General features: G+C 35.9%; 1 long non-coding RNA gene across 1 annotated transcript in view; it reads right to left on the minus strand.

Annotated features, from left to right (window-relative positions):
- The window catches only part of LOC308703570, a 58213-nt gene extending 53151 nt beyond the window's left edge, over positions 1–5062 (minus strand). The window contains exon 1 of the long non-coding RNA XR_014031727.1: positions 4765–5062. This is a non-coding gene — a long non-coding RNA (uncharacterized lncRNA). The remainder of the gene's footprint in view (positions 1–4764) is intronic.
- Between the last annotated feature and the right edge of the window lie 938 nt (positions 5063–6000).

A 6000-nucleotide genomic window follows, 5' to 3' on the forward strand; every position in this document is an offset into this window, starting at 1 on the left:
CAATACCAACATAATTGGCAAAATGTTACATATTTGATAGTAATGCTAATTACTTAAGAAAACTAATAACAATAATAATAATAATAATATGGGATGCCCTTCAAAGTTTATGAAACTTTGTCAATTTTTTATTTAAATTATTTATTTTGGGACAACTTGTGCATATCATTATAATACCTGCCACAGTATTATAGTTATAATTATGCTAATCACTGAAAAAAAGAACATTTCTTGCATTTCTGTCAAAATAATATCATTATATAGTAATGGTAATTACTGAAGAAAAAAATATAATATGGGATCTCACTCCAAATATATGAAGCTTTCTGTCAACTTAATAATGCAATAATCAATTTACTAGTTTTTTTTTTTTGTACCAAATGTACCAAATCACACCTTATTCTCCTGTAAATAAACCACTTTAAGTTCCAGTTTCTCATTATAACACATACCACTTCCTCTATTCCCCATACTCACAAAAAAAAAAAGAAAGAGAGAAGATGAGAAACACCATGACTGGATAGACTCCAGCAAGCTCAAACCACACGATCATCTTGAATGTCTAGAGTAAAACTCTCTGCAGCACAAAGGAAAACAACAGGCCTGATCACTGGGGTCTCAGTTCTAAGAAGCAGAGACTTGGACCACATATTGTCCAGTTAGATCCAGAATGTCCACCATCTGTAACAGCTGGATGTCAGCCGGTTAGTGAGAACATTTGGAGAGGGTCCATCAAAAACAGGGCCTGAAATTCGGGTTTGAACGAGATTCAAAAGTCACAAATTGGGTCCTACTTTGCCAGTGCTATCATGTAGATTGATTAAAGTCATCATCTCGGGATGCCAAGAAAACGCACGTAATTCCCAGACAGAGCATCTGGCGGACTGCGGACATTCAAAGCAGACCCCCACCTCTGGTGGAAATGTTCAGCATCTTCCTCACAAAGCCAAACAAACCTGTGGCTTGCAATATTTTGAGAGTAGGTGAGCTATGCTACTTGGTTGGAACAGAAAGAGACGTTTTTTTAAACTATGGGACATTCGAAAACACACAAGTCCTGAAAACATAGACGCCACGGCCAAAGAAAAGATGACTTTGCTGTTCGGCTTCAAAATCCATGATTTATTAGACTCACCTAAGCCTCTGCAAATTTTAAGAGGAATAGCATTTTGATCCCATACACTCCAGCAGGAAAGAGAAATGGAAGTAAGAGATTAAAATGACTGTTTATGTCACTGAATATTGTTTCGGCCAGACAAAGGTCAAATAATTATTTGTTCAAGAAAATAAAAGGCTCTCATTTTTTTTTCACTTAGTAGGCTTACATTAATAATGCCTGAAATTAATTTTGATGTTCTGCACCTTTTATCTGGAATGGCTAAAACATTTTTTCAACTATTATAGTTGAAATATATGGAAATATTCAAATTTTTACTTTTGAAACCAGGAGTTAACCCACATACTAAATGGCAAATCATTGCCTTTTGCAAGCTTGAATCCAGCACAGTGTTACTTCAGTATGATTGAGATACTAATTACGGTTTTATTAATATTTTGAGTTTATTTTCAGATTTCTGTTTTCCTTTTAATTTTAGTTAAAGTTTTAGTAATTTTGTTGTTGTTTTTTTTTTTTTTTTATTAGTTTCATTTTATATTTTGCTGGGGGGGTTGGGGGCAAATCACAAAGTTAATGGGAATAATCATTTTGCACCTTTTAATCAGTTTCAGAGGCGCTTCACACTGATCATAAAGTGCCCTCTGCTGGCCGTTTCAACCACAACAGAAGAACTGACTATCGCCAGTCTGAATTTTTTGCTCTGACAATTTACTAAAGCCTAACATATTTAGTTTTTTCCATGAAAATGCTACAATAATGATCTGCAGTGAACTGCAATTAAAGAGAGACTTGTTGAAAGGCAGAAGCAAGAAATGTCCTCTGTTTTCTGATGCATATACACTTTTCTCTATTATAGACGCATAGAATGGAAGAAGTCCTATGGCATAACATTTAGGCTACCTAACAAACCTCAAGTATTTACCATTTCAAAAATGCATAACCTTCGTTCCTACAGTTATGGTAACTGCTGAAAAGATATTTTGCAAAAATAACATGTAAAAAGTCAACTGTAATTTCATTTTAAAGGCAAAACTAATTAATTAATCAATCAATCAATCAATCAATCAATCTTTGTAGCCACAACAGCAGACTATGTTGGAAACTGTTACTTTGTTAGCATTATCATATTTTTAAGGGAGACTTAATGAATATATGTTATATTATTTTAATAAGCCAAGCTGTTAACACTAAAACAATCTATCTATATTATACTGGCATATGGTCCTGGTCATTTTTCCATTCCTCAAACTGAGGCAAATGCACAAGACAGCGTTTTATTTATTTAAAAAAAAATATATATATATAAGCTTGACAGCGTCCTCTAGTGGCCGTCATGGTGGATGATCTAATCCACAACATTTATAACATTATACCGTTATTCTTCCCATGCAGCAAAGAATACATTTTTCTCATGTACTCAAAATAATTTTCCTCTACCTGAAACGAAACCTGATTACAGATGCACTGGAACAAAATGGAGGCGAAACATCGTTAAAAGTTTCAATTGTATAGCCTATTTAATGACAATAAAATGACCTTAATTATTTTTTTATTTGTAAAATAGGCACTCATGGTTAATTTAATTTTAACTTTTAGAAATTCTATTTTATAAATATGAATTCTTATACATTTAATAAATGGATTTTATATTGGCCTAATTGTATTACATGACAAGTCAATGATTATTTTACTTACATTATTCAAATAAATACTTGAGTTATTGTGAATAAATGTTGAATAGATGCCAGAATTACTAACATCAAATGAAAATAGAGGCACATTACATCCACTGTGGCTATTTACAGGAGTGAACATGCCCTTAAGTACCCAATCTGTCTTCATTCACAAGCTCATAACTCTGTATAGAGCGCCGTTTGGCCTCTGTCCCACCGGTGCCAACTCTGATATAGTAACAGACGTTTGTCAGAGCTCCAATCACACTGCCAGAGAAGAAAAAAATCTTACTAGTCTTTCACATAACATTTTAACAGTTTGTTGAAACCACTCTTCTACAAGTTTAATCTGATCGTGAACACTAGACATTATCTTGAATGCAAGTCCTGCTCAGAAGGCCAGAGGGCAGCAGACACACCAGGAACCAAGCAGGTTTGGGAGATTTCAGGTGGGAAAAAACATAGAGTGGCCCTTTAGTTTTAGACACTTAATGCATAAGTAGAATGAATTTTAAAGAAAGAAAGAATATAAAATTTAGCATTATTAATGTTCGCTTTGGTCATAAATTACAAGAATCATGACTGATCACGATTAAAGGGTTAGCTCACCCAAAATTTTTAATTCTGCCATCATTTACTCACCCTCACCTGTCATTCCAACCTTTCAGAACACAAATGAAGATCTTTTTGATGAAATCTGAGAGCTTTCTGTCCCTACATTGATAGTCTACGCAACTGCCACTCAAACAGTTCATAAAGAGATCATAAAACTAATCTAGCAAATAGAAGCAGTTTAGTCCAAATTTTCTGAGGAGACTTGATCGCTTTATGGTGTACAGATTTATAGGCTTTTATTCACATACAGCCAAAACATTGATCAGCGAACATAAAAAGAAGCTCAACCGAACCTGCTTGACACGCAAGAATGAACCTCATTGGTTCTTGCGGAAGCTCAAACGTGCTGCGTAACACGAGAATTAACCTCATTGGTTCTCGCTAAAGCTCAAATGTGCTGCGTAACACGAGAATGAACCCCATTGGTTCTCGCTGAAGCTCAAACATGCTGCTAACACGAGAATGAACCTCATTGGTTCTCGCTAAAGCTCAATCGTGCTGCGTAACACGAGAATGAACCTCAATGGTTCTTGCGGAAGCTAAAACATGCTGCGTAACACGAGAATGAACCTCATTGGTTCTCGCTAAAGCTCAAACGTGCTGCGTAACACGAGAATGAACCTCATTGGTTCTCGCTAAAGCTCAAACGTGCTGCGTAACACGAGAATGAACCTCATTGGTTCTTGCTGAAGCTCAAACGTGCTGCGAGAATGAACCTCATTGGTTCTTGCTGAAGCTCAAACGTGCTGCGTAACACGAGAACGAACCTCATTGGTTCTTGCTGAAGCTCAAACGTGCTGCATGACAACCTGAGGAAACATGCTTGAGCTTCCCTTCACCATAATTGATGTGTGAGTTGTTCAATAATTATATGTAAATAAAAGCTTAAATTAAATCTGTTCATCATATAAAGCGATAAAGTCACCTCAGAAAATGTGGGTGAACTAACCTTTTAAGTAGGCCTATAGCTAGAGGCTACTGACAGTCGTGTTTTTGTAAAAGTAAGGGGAAAAAAATCAGACGAAAAAGCTTGTTTTTCTTTAAATTATTTGACTTGAGTACAATTAGTGACAATAACGCTGATTATTAAAACAACTCATCCTTAAATGATCACCCTTGCTGTTGTTCTTACACGGTAGAAGTCGGTCTTTATAGGCCTACATGTTAATATAACAATAGGCCTAAGTTATATCATATTTTAGAAAAAAAGATCATCGCATTAGGGGGGCATTTGTCAAACAAAAAGTTCGCAAACTTCTTGGACCCCTGTACAAACCAAACTACTGAAAAATCTGCTCAAGTAAATTCGTTCCCACCATACAGCACGTTTAAGAAATGTTTAAAATGATACTCACTCACATAAAGCCATGGCGACTCAAAATTATTCCCCATGCAAGCGCCATGTTGAGTCACATGATCAGGTGACAACTAGCGTGGGGCTTTAGATTCGTTTCAATGACTCGACTTTTTGAACCTGATCGCTAAAAATATATATATATTTTTCGTTTACTGATTTTTTCAGTGGCTCCGTATATGTTACACGCATAGGTATAAAATAAATAGGTTACACCGTTTAAAGCAAGATCTTTTTTTGTGTTATAAGTGAGTGAGTCATTGAGTAATTTACTCAAACGAGTCATTAGACAGAATCGATCGAAACGAGTCTTACTGGCATTTGTTAAAATGTGCGTGCATACAATATTTTTTCAGGGTGCGTTTTTTTTTTTTAAACGTTTATAAAGACACAACCTAAAGTCTTGGCAACTATGATAAGTAGGCTATTATGTATTGTACAAATGTATTTATAACCCTTGTGTAAATATTTAAAACGCCTGTGCCAACTTGCCCCACCCTGACATTTGTGAAAATACTAGGCTTGACGCAGTTTAAACCTTTGGATGAAATAGTTTATTTTGGAGTGCATAATCCTTAAACTTTCTGTTTATTTCCAGGTTTAAGTTGTGTTTTTTTCTTCTCAAAGACAAAATCTTATGTAGGCCTATGCCTTGTCCTGCACACAAGGACTCAAACTGCTTACCTGGATTTATGATGAGGAACCCAAAACAGCAGGAGGCTTCAGAAGCAGTAGTCTAGTGGCCGTCGGAGGCTCCAGCAGGGCAGTAAGTGAACCCAGCAGTGCCACTGTTGTTTCTCTGCTCTCCACTGGCCAGCACAGGAAAGACAAGCTTCTGGTGATCTGGATGTTGCCAAGGTAACACATCTGCCATGCATTTTCACCTAGTTCGGCATGCCATTTAAAAGCATCTTTTGGAGTTCATTTTGAATTGTTTATGATGAGACTCAATGTTTGTTCAGACAACATTTTTATTTTAAATACTACATAAATATAAAAATATCTCATTTAGTCAAACCCACAGAGCATATAAATGAGTATTAGTATAATTGAGTATGACTCTTTCTCACACTCATACTATGGCTCTTTAACAAAGACATTTTCCTTTCCGTGAGAAGCTAAACGTCAATGTTACAGACAGAATCCTCAACAGAGGAACAGATTCCATTCTGCCTATGTTTTTTTCTCTATGTGTTTGTTAAACATTTGGACCCTGTTCCCTCTCCATATGATGAGAAGGC

The sequence above is a fragment of the Scardinius erythrophthalmus genome (assembly GCF_964197995.2).
Source record: "Scardinius erythrophthalmus genome assembly, chromosome: 15".
Taxonomy (NCBI): domain Eukaryota; kingdom Metazoa; phylum Chordata; class Actinopteri; order Cypriniformes; family Leuciscidae; genus Scardinius; species Scardinius erythrophthalmus.